This window comes from Hyperolius riggenbachi, chromosome 9, assembly GCF_040937935.1.
Source record: "Hyperolius riggenbachi isolate aHypRig1 chromosome 9, aHypRig1.pri, whole genome shotgun sequence".
NCBI classification, from domain to species: Eukaryota; Metazoa; Chordata; class Amphibia; order Anura; family Hyperoliidae; genus Hyperolius; species Hyperolius riggenbachi.
This window is the reverse complement of record NC_090654.1, coordinates 238,345,406-238,362,651: the sequence shown is the minus strand read 5'-3', so window position 1 is coordinate 238,362,651 and position 17,246 is coordinate 238,345,406. Positions and strand designations below refer to the sequence as shown.

The 17,246-nt window shown below is 36.7% G+C and overlaps 1 pseudogene; it reads right to left on the bottom strand.

Moving 5' to 3' along the window:
* LOC137533045 (small ribosomal subunit protein RACK1-like) overlaps window positions 1–17,246 on the bottom strand; it is a 384,907-nt pseudogene that overhangs the window by 68,551 nt on the left and 299,110 nt on the right.

Sequence of the window (17,246 nt, the reverse complement as noted above, 5' to 3'; positions counted from 1 at the left end):
TTGTTATGGCGGTGGCAGTTGGGAGTATTTGTTTCTTCACATTCACTGTGCAGGTTTTGCACTCTAACTGCTAAAGAAAATAAATCTGGAGAGGAATAGGGTGGCTATTGGGGAGGAGGAGGCCACAGTACAGGGTGGGCCATTCATATGGATACACTTTAATTTGGCTATTTATATGGTTACATAATTTTATATGAATGGTGAAATTAACAAACAAAACCACCACTATTGGTCTGACACTAACCCACATTGGATAGATCCCTCCAAGACTGTTGGAACAAAAAAATTGATGGTATGATGTTGTATATGGGGTGTATACATAGATCAGGTGTATCCATATAAATGGCCCACCCTGTAGTATCCTTTAGTTTTACAAATGTTTAATATTTTATATCTTTCATTGTATGCGTAAATGCATGTATGTTGTTTTCTCTTTTTCTGTGTTGTCTCTCTTCTGTTTTCTTACAGATGGCGGTCGACAAATGTTTTTCAAGGTGAAGAAGAGTTGTGCATGTGAATTGTTATGGCGGTGGCAGTTGGGTGTATTTGTTTTTTCACATTCACTGTGCAGGTTTTGCACACTAACTGCTAAAGAAAATAAATCTGGAGAGGAATAGGGTGGCTATTGGGGAGGAGGAGGCCACAGTACAGGGTGGGCCATTCATATGGATACACCTTAATTTGGCTATTTATATGGTTACATAATTTTATGTGAATGGTGAAATTAACAAACAAAACCACCACTATTGGTCTGACACTAACCCACATTGGATAGATCACTCCAAGACTGTTGGAACAAAAAAATTGATGGTATGATGTTGTATATGGGGTGTATACATAGATCAGGTGTATCCATATAAATGGCCCACCCTGTAGTATTCTTTAGTTTTGCAATGTGTAATATTTTATATCTTCCATTGTATGTGTAAATGCATGTATGCTGTTTTCTCTTTTTCTGTGTTGTCTCTCTTCTGTTTTCTTACAGATGGCGGCCGGTCGACAAGTATTTTTCATGTTGAAGAGGAGTTTGGCATTGGGTTTGTTATAACATGTATTTGTTCTTTCTCCTTGCAACTTTCTTACTCTTTTTGCCTGACTTTTTTTTCTCTTTTTCAGTATGATATGTATGCATATATAAACAATCTTTTTTTACAGGTCACTTTGTGTGCATTTCATGGGTAGTATTTTATATCTGTTATTGAATGTGGTAATGCATGTAAATTGGTATCTCTTTTTTTTTGTGTTGTCACTCTTCTGTTTTCTTACAGATAGCGGTCGACAAGTGTTTTTCATGGTGAAGAAGAGTTGTGCATGTGAATTGTTATGGCGGTGGCAGTTGGGCGTATTTGTTTCTTCACATTCACTGTGCAGATTTTGCACACTAACTGTTAAAGAAAATAAATCTGGAGAGGAATAGGGTGGCTATTGGGGAGGAGGAGGCCACAGTACAGGGTGGGCCATTCATATGGATACACTTTAATTTGGCTATTTATATGGTTACATAATTTTATATGAATGGTGAAATTAACAAACAAAACCACCACTATTGGTCTGACACTAACCCACATTGGATAGATCCCTCCAAGACTGTTGGAACAAAAAAATTGATGGTATGATGTTGTATATGGGGTGTATACATAGATCAGGTGTATCCATATAAATGGCCCACCCTGTAGTATCCTTTAGTTTTACAAATGTGTAATATTTTATATCTTTCATTGTATGCGTAAATGCATGTATGTTGTTTTCTCTTTTTCTGTGTTGTCTCTTTTCTGTTTTCTTACAGACGGCGGTCGACAAATGTTTTTCAAGGTGAAGAAGAGTTGTGCATGTGAATTGTTATGGCGGTGGCAGTTGGGCGTATTTGTTTTTTCACATTCACTGTGCAGGTTTTGCACACTAACTGCTAAAGAAAATAAATCTGGAGAGGAATAGGGTGACTATTGGGGAGGAGGAGGCCACAGTACAGGGTGGGCCATTCATATGGATACACCTTAATTTGGCTATTTATATGGTTACATACGTTTATGTGAATGGTGAAATTAACAAACAAAACCACCACTATTGGTCTGACACTAACCCACATTGGATAGATCACTCCAAGACTGTTGGAACAAAAAAATTGATGGTATGATGTTGTATATGGGGTGTATACATAGATCAGGTGTATCCATATAAATGGCCCACCCTGTAGTATTCTTTAGTTTTGCAATGTGTAATATTTTATATCTTCCATTGTATGTGTAAATGCATGTATGCTGTTTTCTCTTTTTCTGTGTTGTCTCTCTTCTGTTTTCTTACAGATGGCGGCCGGTCGACAAGTATTTTTCATGTTGAAGAGGAGTTTGGCATTGGGTTTGTTATAACATGTATTTGTTCTTTCTCCTTGCAACTTTCTTACTCTTTTTGTCTGACTTTTTTTCTCTTTTTCAGTATGATATGTATGCATATATAAACAATCTTTTTTTACAGGTCACTTTGTGTGCATTTCATGGGTAGTATTTTATATCTGTTATTGAATGTGGTAATGCATGTAAATTGGTATCTCTTTTTTTTTGTGTTGTCACTCTTCTGTTTTCTTACAGATAGCGGTCGACAAGTGTTTTTCATGGTGAAGAAGAGTTGTGCATGTGAATTGTTATGGCGGTGGCAGTTGGGCGTATTTGTTTCTTCACATTCACTGTGCAGATTTTGCACACTAACTGTTAAAGAAAATAAATCTGGAGAGAAATAGGGTGGCTATTGGGGAGGAGGAGGCCACAGTACAGGGTGGGCCATTCATATGGATACACTTTAATTTGGCTATTTATATGGTTACATAATTTTATATGAATGGTGAAATTAACAAACAAAACCACCACTATTGGTCTGACACTAACCCACATTGGATAGATCCCTCCAAGACTGTTGGAACAAAAAAATTGATGGTATGATGTTTTATATGGGGTGTATACATAGATCAGGTGTATCCATATAAATGGCCCACCCTGTAGTATCCTTTAGTTTTACAAATGTGTAATATTTTATATCTTTCATTGTATGCGTAAATGCATGTATGTTGTTTTCTCTTTTTCTGTGTTGTCTCTCTTCTGTTTTCTTACAGATGGCGGTCGACAAATGTTTTTCAAGGTGAAGAAGAGTTGTGCATGTGAATTGTTATGGCGGTGGCAGTTGGGCGTATTTGTTTTTTCACATTCACTGTGCAGGTTTTGCAAACTAACTGCTAAAGAAAATAAATCTGGAGAGGAATAGGGTGGCTATTGGGGAGGAGGAGGCCACAGTACAGGGTGGGCCATTCATATGGATACACCTTAATTTGGCTATTTATATGGTTACATACGTTTATGTGAATGGTGAAATTAACAAACAAAACCACCACTATTGGTCTGACACTAACCCACATTAAATAGATCACTCCAAGACTGTTGGAACAAAAAAATTGATGGTATGATGTTGTATATGGGGTGTATACATAGATCAGGTGTATCCATATAAATGGCCCACCCTGTAGTATTCTTTAGTTTTGCAATGTGTAATATTATATATCTTCCATTGTATGTGTAAATGCATGTATGCTGTTTTCTCTTTTTCTGTGTTGTCTCTCTTCTGTTTTCTTACAGATGGCGGCCGGTCGACAAGTATTTTTCATGTTGAAGAGGAGTTTGGCATTGGGTTTGTTATAACATGTATTTGTTCTTTCTCCTTGCAACTTTCTTACTCTTTTTGTCTGACTTTTTTTCTCTTTTTCAGTATGATATGTATGCATATATAAACAATCTTTTTTTACAGGTCACTTTGTGTGCATTTCATGGGTAGTATTTTATATCTGTTATTGAATGTGGTAATGCATGTAAATTGGTATCTCTTTTTTTTGTGTTGTCACTCTTCTGTTTTCTTACAGATAGCGGTCGACAAGTGTTTTTCATGGTGAAGAAGAGTTGTGCATGCGAATTGTTATGGCGGTGGCAGTTGGGCGTATTTGTTTCTTCACATTCACTGTGCAGGTTTTGCACACTAACTGCTAAAGAAAATAAATCTGGAGAGGAATAGGGTGGCTATTGGGGAGGAGGAGGCCACAGTACAGGGTGGGCCATTCATATGGATACACTTTAATTTGGCTATTTATATGGTTACATAATTTTATATGAATGGTGAAATTAACAAACAAAACCACCACTATTGGTCTGACACTAACCCACATTGGATAGATCCCTCCAAGACTGTTGGAACAAAAAAATTGATGGTATGATGTTGTATATGGGGTGTATACATAGATCAGGTGTATCCATATAAATGGCCCACCCTGTAGTATCCTTTAGTTTTACAAATGTTTAATATTTTATATCTTTCATTGTATGCGTAAATGCATGTATGTTGTTTTCTCTTTTTCTGTGTTGTCTCTCTTCTGTTTTCTTACAGATGGCGGTCGACAAATGTTTTTCAAGGTGAAGAAGAGTTGTGCATGTGAATTGTTATGGCGGTGGCAGTTGGGCGTATTTGTTTTTTCACATTCACTGTGCAGGTTTTGCACACTAACTGCTAAAGAAAATAAATCTGGAGAGGAATAGGGTGGCTATTGGGGAGGAGGAGGCCACAGTACAGGGTGGGCCATTCATATGGATACACCTTAATTTGGCTATTTATATGGTTACATACGTTTATGTGAATGGTGAAATTAACAAACAAAACCACCACTATTGGTCTGACACTAACCCACATTGAATAGATCACTCCAAGACTGTTGGAACAAAAAAATTGATGGTATGATGTTGTATATGGGGTGTATACATAGATCCAGTGTATCCATATAAATGGCCCACCCTGTAGTATTCTTTAGTTTTGCAATGTGTAATATTATATATCTTCCATTGTATGTGTAAATGCATATATGCTGTTTTCTCTTTTTCTGTGTTGTCTCTCTTCTGTTTTCTTACAGATGGCGGCCGGTTGACAAGTATTTTTCATGTTGAAGAGGAGTTTGGCATTGGGTTTGTTATAACATGTATTTGTTCTTTCTCCTTGCAACTTTCTTACTCTTTTTGTCTGACTTTTTTTCTCTTTTTCAGTATGATATGTATGCATATATAAACAATCTTTTTTTACAGGTCACTTTGTGTGCATTTCATGGGTAGTATTTTATATCTGTTATTGAATGTGGTAATGCATGTAAATTGGTATCTCTTTTTTTGTGTTGTCACTCTTCTGTTTTCTTACAGATAGCGGTCGACAAGTGTTTTTCATGGTGAAGAAGAGTTGTGCATGTGAATTGTTATGGCGGTGGCAGTTGGGAGTATTTGTTTCTTCACATTCACTGTGCAGGTTTTGCACTCTAACTGCTAAAGAAAATAAATCTGGAGAGGAATAGGGTGGCTATTGGGGAGGAGGAGGCCACAGTACAGGGTGGGCCATTCATATGGATACACTTTAATTTGGCTATTTATATGGTTACATAATTTTATATGAATGGTGAAATTAACAAACAAAACCACCACTATTGGTCTGACACTAACCCACATTGGATAGATCCCTCCAAGACTGTTGGAACAAAAAAATTGATGGTATGATGTTGTATATGGGGTGTATACATAGATCAGGTGTATCCATATAAATGGCCCACCCTGTAGTATCCTTTAGTTTTACAAATGTTTAATATTCTATATCTTTCATTGTATGCGTAAATGCATGTATGTTGTTTTCTCTTTTTCTGTGTTGTCTCTCTTCTGTTTTCTTACAGATGGCGGTCGACAAATGTTTTTCAAGGTGAAGAAGAGTTGTGCATGTGAATTGTTATGGCGGTGGCAGTTGGGTGTATTTGTTTTTTCACATTCACTGTGCAGGTTTTGCACACTAACTGCTAAAGAAAATAAATCTGGAGAGGAATAGGGTGGCTATTGGGGAGGAGGAGGCCACAGTACAGGGTGGGCCATTCATATGGATACACCTTAATTTGGCTATTTATATGGTTACATAATTTTATGTGAATGGTGAAATTAACAAACAAAACCACCACTATTGGTCTGACACTAACCCACATTGGATAGATCACTCCAAGACTGTTGGAACAAAAAAATTGATGGTATGATGTTGTATATGGGGTGTATACATAGATCAGGTGTATCCATATAAATGGCCCACCCTGTAGTATTCTTTAGTTTTGCAATGTGTAATATTTTATATCTTCCATTGTATGTGTAAATGCATGTATGCTGTTTTCTCTTTTTCTGTGTTGTCTCTCTTCTGTTTTCTTACAGATGGCGGCCGGTCGACAAGTATTTTTCATGTTGAAGAGGAGTTTGGCATTGGGTTTGTTATAACATGTATTTGTTCTTTCTCCTTGCAACTTTCTTACTCTTTTTGCCTGACTTTTTTTTCTCTTTTTCAGTATGATATGTATGCATATATAAACAATCTTTTTTTACAGGTCACTTTGTGTGCATTTCATGGGTAGTATTTTATATCTGTTATTGAATGTGGTAATGCATGTAAATTGGTATCTCTTTTTTTTTGTGTTGTCACTCTTCTGTTTTCTTACAGATAGCGGTCGACAAGTGTTTTTCATGGTGAAGAAGAGTTGTGCATGTGAATTGTTATGGCGGTGGCAGTTGGGCGTATTTGTTTCTTCACATTCACTGTGCAGATTTTGCACACTAACTGTTAAAGAAAATAAATCTGGAGAGGAATAGGGTGGCTATTGGGGAGGAGGAGGCCACAGTACAGGGTGGGCCATTCATATGGATACACTTTAATTTGGCTATTTATATGGTTACATAATTTTATATGAATGGTGAAATTAACAAACAAAACCACCACTATTGGTCTGACACTAACCCACATTGGATAGATCCCTCCAAGACTGTTGGAACAAAAAAATTGATGGTATGATGTTTTATATGGGGTGTATACATAGATCAGGTGTATCCATATAAATGGCCCACCCTGTAGTATCCTTTAGTTTTACAAATGTGTAATATTTTATATCTTTCATTGTATGCGTAAATGCATGTATGTTGTTTTCTCTTTTTCTGTGTTGTCTCTCTTCTGTTTTCTTACAGATGGCGGTCGACAAATGTTTTTCAAGGTGAAGAAGAGTTGTGCATGTGAATTGTTATGGCGGTGGCAGTTGGGCGTATTTGTTTTTTCACATTCACTGTGCAGGTTTTGCAAACTAACTGCTAAAGAAAATAAATCTGGAGAGGAATAGGGTGGCTATTGGGGAGGAGGAGGCCACAGTACAGGGTGGGCCATTCATATGGATACACCTTAATTTGGCTATTTATATGGTTACATACGTTTATGTGAATGGTGAAATTAACAAACAAAACCACCACTATTGGTCTGGCACTAACCCACATTAAATAGATCACTCCAAGACTGTTGGAACAAAAAAATTGATGGTATGATGTTGTATATGGGGTGTATACATAGATCAGGTGTATCCATATAAATGGCCCACCCTGTACTATTCTTTAGTTTTGCAATGTGTAATATTATATATCTTCCATTGTATGTGTAAATGCATGTATGCTGTTTTCTCTTTTTCTGTGTTGTCTCTCTTCTGTTTTCTTACAGATGGCGGCCGGTCGACAAGTATTTTTCATGTTGAAGAGGAGTTTGGCATTGGGTTTGTTATAACATGTATTTGTTCTTTCTCCTTGCAACTTTCTTACTCTTTTTGTCTGACTTTTTTTCTCTTTTTCAGTATGATATGTATGCATATATAAACAATCTTTTTTTACAGGTCACTTTGTGTGCATTTCATGGGTAGTATTTTATATCTGTTATTGAATGTGGTAATGCATGTAAATTGGTATCTCTTTTTTTTGTGTTGTCACTCTTCTGTTTTCTTACAGATAGCGGTCGACAAGTGTTTTTCATGGTGAAGAAGAGTTGTGCATGCGAATTGTTATGGCGGTGGCAGTTGGGCGTATTTGTTTCTTCACATTCACTGTGCAGGTTTTGCACACTAACTGCTAAAGAAAATAAATCTGGAGAGGAATAGGGTGGCTATTGGGGAGGAGGAGGCCACAGTACAGGGTGGGCCATTCATATGGATACACTTTAATTTGGCTATTTATATGGTTACATAATTTTATATGAATGGTGAAATTAACAAACAAAACCACCACTATTGGTCTGACACTAACCCACATTGGATAGATCCCTCCAAGACTGTTGGAACAAAAAAATTGATGGTATGATGTTGTATATGGGGTGTATACATAGATCAGGTGTATCCATATAAATGGCCCACCCTGTAGTATCCTTTAGTTTTACAAATGTTTAATATTTTATATCTTTCATTGTATGCGTAAATGCATGTATGTTGTTTTCTCTTTTTCTGTGTTGTCTCTCTTCTGTTTTCTTACAGATGGCGGTCGACAAATGTTTTTCAAGGTGAAGAAGAGTTGTGCATGTGAATTGTTATGGCGGTGGCAGTTGGGTGTATTTGTTTTTTCACATTCACTGTGCAGGTTTTGCACACTAACTGCTAAAGAAAATAAATCTGGAGAGGAATAGGGTGGCTATTGGGGAGGAGGAGGCCACAGTACAGGGTGGGCCATTCATATGGATACACTTTAATTTGGCTATTTATATGGTTACATAATTTTATGTGAATGGTGAAATTAACAAACAAAACCACCACTATTGGTCTGACACTAACCCACATTGGATAAATCACTCCAAGACTGTTGGAACAAAAAAATTGATGGTATGATGTTGTATATGGGGTGTATACATAGATCAGGTGTATCCATATAAATGGCCCACCCTGTAGTATTCTTTAGTTTTGCAATGTGTAATATTTTATATCTTCCATTGTATGTGTAAATGCATGTATGCTGTTTTCTCTTTTTCTGTGTTGTCTCTCTTCTGTTTTCTTACAGATGGCGGCCGGTCGACAAGTATTTTTCATGTTGAAGAGGAGTTTGGCATTGGGTTTGTTATAACATGTATTTGTTCTTTCTCCTTGCAACTTTCTTACTCTTTTTGTCTGACTTTTTTTCTCTTTTTCAGTATGATATGTATGCATATATAAACAATCTTTTTTTACAGGTCACTTTGTGTGCATTTCATGGGTAGTATTTTATATCTGTTATTGAATGTGGTAATGCATGTAAATTGGTATCTCTTTTTTTTTGTGTTGTCACTCTTCTGTTTTCTTACAGATAGCGGTCGACAAGTGTTTTTCATGGTGAAGAAGAGTTGTGCATGTGAATTGTTATGGCGGTGGCAGTTGGGCGTATTTGTTTCTTCACATTCACTGTGCAGATTTTGCACACTAACTGTTAAAGAAAATAAATCTGGAGAGGAATAGGGTGGCTATTGGGGAGGAGGAGGCCACAGTACAGGGTGGGCCATTCATATGGATACACTTTAATTTGGCTATTTATATGGTTACATAATTTTATATGAATGGTGAAATTAACAAACAAAACCACCACTATTGGTCTGACACTAACCCACATTGGATAGATCCCTCCAAGACTGTTGGAACAAAAAAATTGATGGTATGATGTTTTATATGGGGTGTATACATAGATCAGGTGTATCCATATAAATGGCCCACCCTGTAGTATCCTTTAGTTTTACAAATGTGTAATATTTTATATCTTTCATTGTATGCGTAAATGCATGTATGTTGTTTTCTCTTTTTCTGTGTTGTCTCTCTTCTGTTTTCTTACAGATGGCGGTCGACAAATGTTTTTCAAGGTGAAGAAGAGTTGTGCATGTGAATTGTTATGGCGGTGGCAGTTGGGCGTATTTGTTTTTTAACATTCACTGTGCAGGTTTTGCAAACTAACTGCTAAAGAAAATAAATCTGGAGAGGAATAGGGTGGCTATTGGGGAGGAGGAGGCCACAGTACAGGGTGGGCCATTCATATGGATACACCTTAATTTGGCTATTTATATGGTTACATACGTTTATGTGAATGGTGAAATTAACAAACAAAACCACCACTATTGGTCTGACACTAACCCACATTAAATAGATCACTCCAAGACTGTTGGAACAAAAAAATTGATGGTATGATGTTGTATATGGGGTGTATACATAGATCAGGTGTATCCATATAAATGGCCCACCCTGTAGTATTCTTTAGTTTTGCAATGTGTAATATTATATATCTTCCATTGTATGTGTAAATGCATGTATGCTGTTTTCTCTTTTTCTGTGTTGTCTCTCTTCTGTTTTCTTACAGATGGCGGCCGGTCGACAAGTATTTTTCATGTTGAAGAGGAGTTTGGCATTGGGTTTGTTATAACATGTATTTGTTCTTTCTCCTTGCAACTTTCTTACTCTTTTTGTCTGACTTTTTTTCTCTTTTTCAGTATGATATGTATGCATATATAAACAATCTTTTTTTACAGGTCACTTTGTGTGCATTTCATGGGTAGTATTTTATATCTGTTATTGAATGTGGTAATGCATGCAAATTGGTATCTCTTTTTTTTGTGTTGTCACTCTTCTGTTTTCTTACAGATAGCGGTCGACAAGTGTTTTTCATGGTGAAGAAGAGTTGTGCATGCGAATTGTTATGGCGGTGGCAGTTGGGCGTATTTGTTTCTTCACATTCACTGTGCAGGTTTTGCACACTAACTGCTAAAGAAAATAAATCTGGAGAGGAATAGGGTGGCTATTGGGGAGGAGGAGGCCACAGTACAGGGTGGGCCATTCATATGGATACACTTTAATTTGGCTATTTATATGGTTACATAATTTTATATGAATGGTGAAATTAACAAACAAAACCACCACTATTGGTCTGACACTAACCCACATTGGATAGATCCCTCCAAGACTGTTGGAACAAAAAAATTGATGGTATGATGTTGTATATGGGGTGTATACATAGATCAGGTGTATCCATATAAATGGCCCACCCTGTAGTATCCTTTAGTTTTACAAATGTTTAATATTTTATATCTTTCATTGTATGCGTAAATGCATGTATGTTGTTTTCTCTTTTTCTGTGTTGTCTCTCTTCTGTTTTCTTACAGATGGCGGTCGACAAATGTTTTTCAAGGTGAAGAAGAGTTGTGCATGTGAATTGTTATGGCGGTGGCAGTTGGGCGTATTTGTTTTTTCACATTCACTGTGCAGGTTTTGCACACTAACTGCTAAAGAAAATAAATCTGGAGAGGAATAGGGTGGCTATTGGGGAGGAGGAGGCCACAGTACAGGGTGGGCCATTCATATGGATACACCTTAATTTGGCTATTTATATGGTTACATACGTTTATGTGAATGGTGAAATTAACAAACAAAACCACCACTATTGGTCTGACACTAACCCACATTGAATAGATCACTCCAAGACTGTTGGAACAAAAAAATTGATGGTATGATGTTGTATATGGGGTGTATACATAGATCCAGTGTATCCATATAAATGGCCCACCCTGTAGTATTCTTTAGTTTTGCAATGTGTAATATTATATATCTTCCATTGTATGTGTAAATGCATATATGCTGTTTTCTCTTTTTCTGTGTTGTCTCTCTTCTGTTTTCTTACAGATGGCGGCCGGTCGACAAGTATTTTTCATGTTGAAGAGGAGTTTGGCATTGGGTTTGTTATAACATGTATTTGTTCTTTCTCCTTGCAACTTTCTTACTCTTTTTGTCTGACTTTTTTTCTCTTTTTCAGTATGATATGTATGCATATATAAACAATCTTTTTTTACAGGTCACTTTGTGTGCATTTCATGGGTAGTATTTTATATCTGTTATTGAATGTGGTAATGCATGTAAATTGGTATCTCTTTTTTTGTGTTGTCACTCTTCTGTTTTCTTACAGATAGCGGTCGACAAGTGTTTTTCATGGTGAAGAAGAGTTGTGCATGTGAATTGTTATGGCGGTGGCAGTTGGGAGTATTTGTTTCTTCACATTCACTGTGCAGGTTTTGCACTCTAACTGCTAAAGAAAATAAATCTGGAGAGGAATAGGGTGGCTATTGGGGAGGAGGAGGCCACAGTACAGGGTGGGCCATTCATATGGATACACTTTAATTTGGCTATTTATATGGTTACATAATTTTATATGAATGGTGAAATTAACAAACAAAACCACCACTATTGGTCTGACACTAACCCACATTGGATAGATCCCTCCAAGACTGTTGGAACAAAAAAATTGATGGTATGATGTTGTATATGGGGTGTATACATAGATCAGGTGTATCCATATAAATGGCCCACCCTGTAGTATCCTTTAGTTTTACAAATGTTTAATATTTTATATCTTTCATTGTATGCGTAAATGCATGTATGTTGTTTTCTCTTTTTCTGTGTTGTCTCTCTTCTGTTTTCTTACAGATGGCGGTCGACAAATGTTTTTCAAGGTGAAGAAGTGTTGTGCATGTGAATTGTTATGGCGGTGGCAGTTGGGTGTATTTGTTTTTTCACATTCACTGTGCAGGTTTTGCACACTAACTGCTAAAGAAAATAAATCTGGAGAGGAATAGGGTGGCTATTGGGGAGGAGGAGGCCACAGTACAGGGTGGGCCATTCATATGGATACACTTTAATTTGGCTATTTATATGGTTACATAATTTTATGTGAATGGTGAAATTAACAAACAAAACCACCACTATTGGTCTGACACTAACCCACATTGGATAAATCACTCCAAGACTGTTGGAACAAAAAAATTGATGGTATGATGTTGTATATGGGGTGTATACATAGATCAGGTGTATCCATATAAATGGCCCACCCTGTAGTATTCTTTAGTTTTGCAATGTGTAATATTTTATATCTTCCATTGTATGTGTAAATGCATGTATGCTGTTTTCTCTTTTTCTGTGTTGTCTCTCTTCTGTTTTCTTACAGATGGCGGCCGGTCGACAAGTATTTTTCATGTTGAAGAGGAGTTTGGCATTGGGTTTGTTATAACATGTATTTGTTCTTTCTCCTTGCAACTTTCTTACTCTTTTTGTCTGACTTTTTTTCTCTTTTTCAGTATGATATGTATGCATATATAAACAATATTTTTTTACAGGTCACTTTGTGTGCATTTCATGGGTAGTATTTTATATCTGTTATTGAATGTGGTAATGCATGTAAATTGGTATCTCTTTTTTTTTGTGTTGTCACTCTTCTGTTTTCTTACAGATAGCGGTCGACAAGTGTTTTTCATGGTGAAGAAGAGTTGTGCATGTGAATTGTTATGGCGGTGGCAGTTGGGCGTATTTGTTTCTTCACATTCACTGTGCAGATTTTGCACACTAACTGCTAAAGAAAATAAATCTGGAGAGGAATAGGGTGGCTATTGGGGAGGAGGAGGCCACAGTACAGGGTGGGCCATTCATATGGATACACTTTAATTTGGCTATTTATATGGTTACATAATTTTATATGAATGGTGAAATTAACAAACAAAACCACCACTATTGGTCTGACACTAACCCACATTGGATAGATCCCTCCAAGACTGTTGGAACAAAAAAATTGATGGTATGATGTTGTATATGGGGTGTATACATAGATCAGGTGTATCCATATAAATGGCCCACCCTGTAGTATCCTTTAGTTTTACAAATGTTTAATATTTTATATCTTTCATTGTATGCGTAAATGCATGTATGTTGTTTTCTCTTTTTCTGTGTTGTCTCTCTTCTGTTTTCTTACAGATGGCGGTCGACAAATGTTTTTCAAGGTGAAGAAGAGTTGTGCATGTGAATTGTTATGGCGGTGGCAGTTGGGCGTATTTGTTTTTTCACATTCACTGTGCAGGTTTTGCACACTAACTGCTAAAGAAAATAAATCTGGAGAGGAATAGGGTGGCTATTGGGGAGGAGGAGGCCACAGTACAGGGTGGGCCATTCATATGGATACACCTTAATTTGGCTATTTATATGGTTACATACGTTTATGTGAATGGTGAAATTAACAAACAAAACCACCACTATTGGTCTGACACTAACCCACATTGAATAGATCACTCCAAGACTGTTGGAACAAAAAAATTGATGGTATGATGTTGTATATGGGGTGTATACATAGATCCAGTGTATCCATATAAATGGCCCACCCTGTAGTATTCTTTAGTTTTGCAATGTGTAATATTATATATCTTCCATTGTATGTGTAAATGCATATATGCTGTTTTCTCTTTTTCTGTGTTGTCTCTCTTCTGTTTTCTTACAGATGGCGGCCGGTCGACAAGTATTTTTCATGTTGAAGAGGAGTTTGGCATTGGGTTTGTTATAACATGTATTTGTTCTTTCTCCTTGCAACTTTCTTACTCTTTTTGTCTGACTTTTTTTCTCTTTTTCAGTATGATATGTATGCATATATAAACAATCTTTTTTTACAGGTCACTTTGTGTGCATTTCATGGGTAGTATTTTATATCTGTTATTGAATGTGGTAATGCATGTAAATTGGTATCTCTTTTTTTGTGTTGTCACTCTTCTGTTTTCTTACAGATAGCGGTCGACAAGTGTTTTTCATGGTGAAGAAGAGTTGTGCATGTGAATTGTTATGGCGGTGGCAGTTGGGAGTATTTGTTTCTTCACATTCACTGTGCAGGTTTTGCACTCTAACTGCTAAAGAAAATAAATCTGGAGAGGAATAGGGTGGCTATTGGGGAGGAGGAGGCCACAGTACAGGGTGGGCCATTCATATGGATACACTTTAATTTGGCTATTTATATGGTTACATAATTTTATATGAATGGTGAAATTAACAAACAAAACCACCACTATTGGTCTGACACTAACCCACATTGGATAGATCCCTCCAAGACTGTTGGAACAAAAAAATTGATGGTATGATGTTGTATATGGGGTGTATACATAGATCAGGTGTATCCATATAAATGGCCCACCCTGTAGTATCCTTTAGTTTTACAAATGTTTAATATTTTATATCTTTCATTGTATGCGTAAATGCATGTATGTTGTTTTCTCTTTTTCTGTGTTGTCTCTCTTCTGTTTTCTTACAGATGGCGGTCGACAAATGTTTTTCAAGGTGAAGAAGAGTTGTGCATGTGAATTGTTATGGCGGTGGCAGTTGGGTGTATTTGTTTTTTCACATTCACTGTGCAGGTTTTGCACACTAACTGCTAAAGAAAATAAATCTGGAGAGGAATAGGGTGGCTATTGGGGAGGAGGAGGCCACAGTACAGGGTGGGCCATTCATATGGATACACCTTAATTTGGCTATTTATATGGTTACATAATTTTATGTGAATGGTGAAATTAACAAACAAAACCACCACTATTGGTCTGACACTAACCCACATTGGATAGATCACTCCAAGACTGTTGGAACAAAAAAATTGATGGTATGATGTTGTATATGGGGTGTATACATAGATCAGGTGTATCCATATAAATGGCCCACCCTGTAGTATTCTTTAGTTTTGCAATGTGTAATATTTTATATCTTCCATTGTATGTGTAAATGCATGTATGCTGTTTTCTCTTTTTCTGTGTTGTCTCTCTTCTGTTTTCTTACAGATGGCGGCCGGTCGACAAGTATTTTTCATGTTGAAGAGGAGTTTGGCATTGGGTTTGTTATAACATGTATTTGTTCTTTCTCCTTGCAACTTTCTTACTCTTTTTGCCTGACTTTTTTTTCTCTTTTTCAGTATGATATGTATGCATATATAAACAATCTTTTTTTACAGGTCACTTTGTGTGCATTTCATGGGTAGTATTTTATATCTGTTATTGAATGTGGTAATGCATGTAAATTGGTATCTCTTTTTTTTTTGTGTTGTCACTCTTCTGTTTTCTTACAGATAGCGGTCGACAAGTGTTTTTCATGGTGAAGAAGAGTTGTGCATGTGAATTGTTATGGCGGTGGCAGTTGGGCGTATTTGTTTCTTCACATTCACTGTGCAGATTTTGCACACTAACTGTTAAAGAAAATAAATCTGGAGAGGAATAGGGTGGCTATTGGGGAGGAGGAGGCCACAGTACAGGGTGGGCCATTCATATGGATACACTTTAATTTGGCTATTTATATGGTTACATAATTTTATATGAATGGTGAAATTAACAAACAAAACCACCACTATTGGTCTGACACTAACCCACATTGGATAGATCCCTCCAAGACTGTTGGAACAAAAAAATTTATGGTATGATGTTTTATATGGGGTGTATACATAGATCAGGTGTATCCATATAAATGGCCCACCCTGTAGTATCCTTTAGTTTTACAAATGTGTAATATTTTATATCTTTCATTGTATGCGTAAATGCATGTATGTTGTTTTCTCTTTTTCTGTGTTGTCTCTCTTCTGTTTTCTTACAGATGGCGGTCGACAAATGTTTTTCAAGGTGAAGAAGAGTTGTGCATGTGAATTGTTATGGCGGTGGCAGTTGGGCGTATTTGTTTTTTCACATTCACTGTGCAGGTTTTGCAAACTAACTGCTAAAGAAAATAAATCTGGAGAGGAATAGGGTGGCTATTGGGGAGGAGGAGGCCACAGTACAGGGTGGGCCATTCATATGGATACACCTTAATTTGGCTATTTATATGGTTACATACGTTTATGTGAATGGTGAAATTAACAAACAAAACCACCACTATTGGTCTGACACTAACCCACATTAAATAGATCACTCCAAGACTGTTGGAACAAAAAAATTGATGGTATGATGTTGTATATGGGGTGTATACATAGATCAGGTGTATCCATATAAATGGCCCACCCTGTAGTATTCTTTAGTTTTGCAATGTGTAATATTATATATCTTCCATTGTATGTGTAAATGCATGTATGCTGTTTTCTCTTTTTCTGTGTTGTCTCTCTTCTGTTTTCTTACAGATGGCGGCCGGTCGACAAGTATTTTTCATGTTGAAGAGGAGTTTGGCATTGGGTTTGTTATAACATGTATTTGTTCTTTCTCCTTGCAACTTTCTTACTCTTTTTGTCTGACTTTTTTTCTCTTTTTCAGTATGATATGTATGCATATATAAACAATCTTTTTTTACAGGTCACTTTGTGTGCATTTCATGGGTAGTATTTTATATCTGTTATTGAATGTGGTAATGCATGTAAATTGGTATCTCTTTTTTTTGTGTTGTCACTCTTCTGTTTTCTTACAGATAGCGGTCGACAAGTGTTTTTCATGGTGAAGAAGAGTTGTGCATGCGAATTGTTATGGCGGTGGCAGTTGGGCGTATTTGTTTCTTCACATTCACTGTGCAGGTTTTGCACACTAACTGCTAAAGAAAATAAATCTGGAGAGGAATAGGGTGGCTATTGGGGAGGAGGAGGCCACAGTAC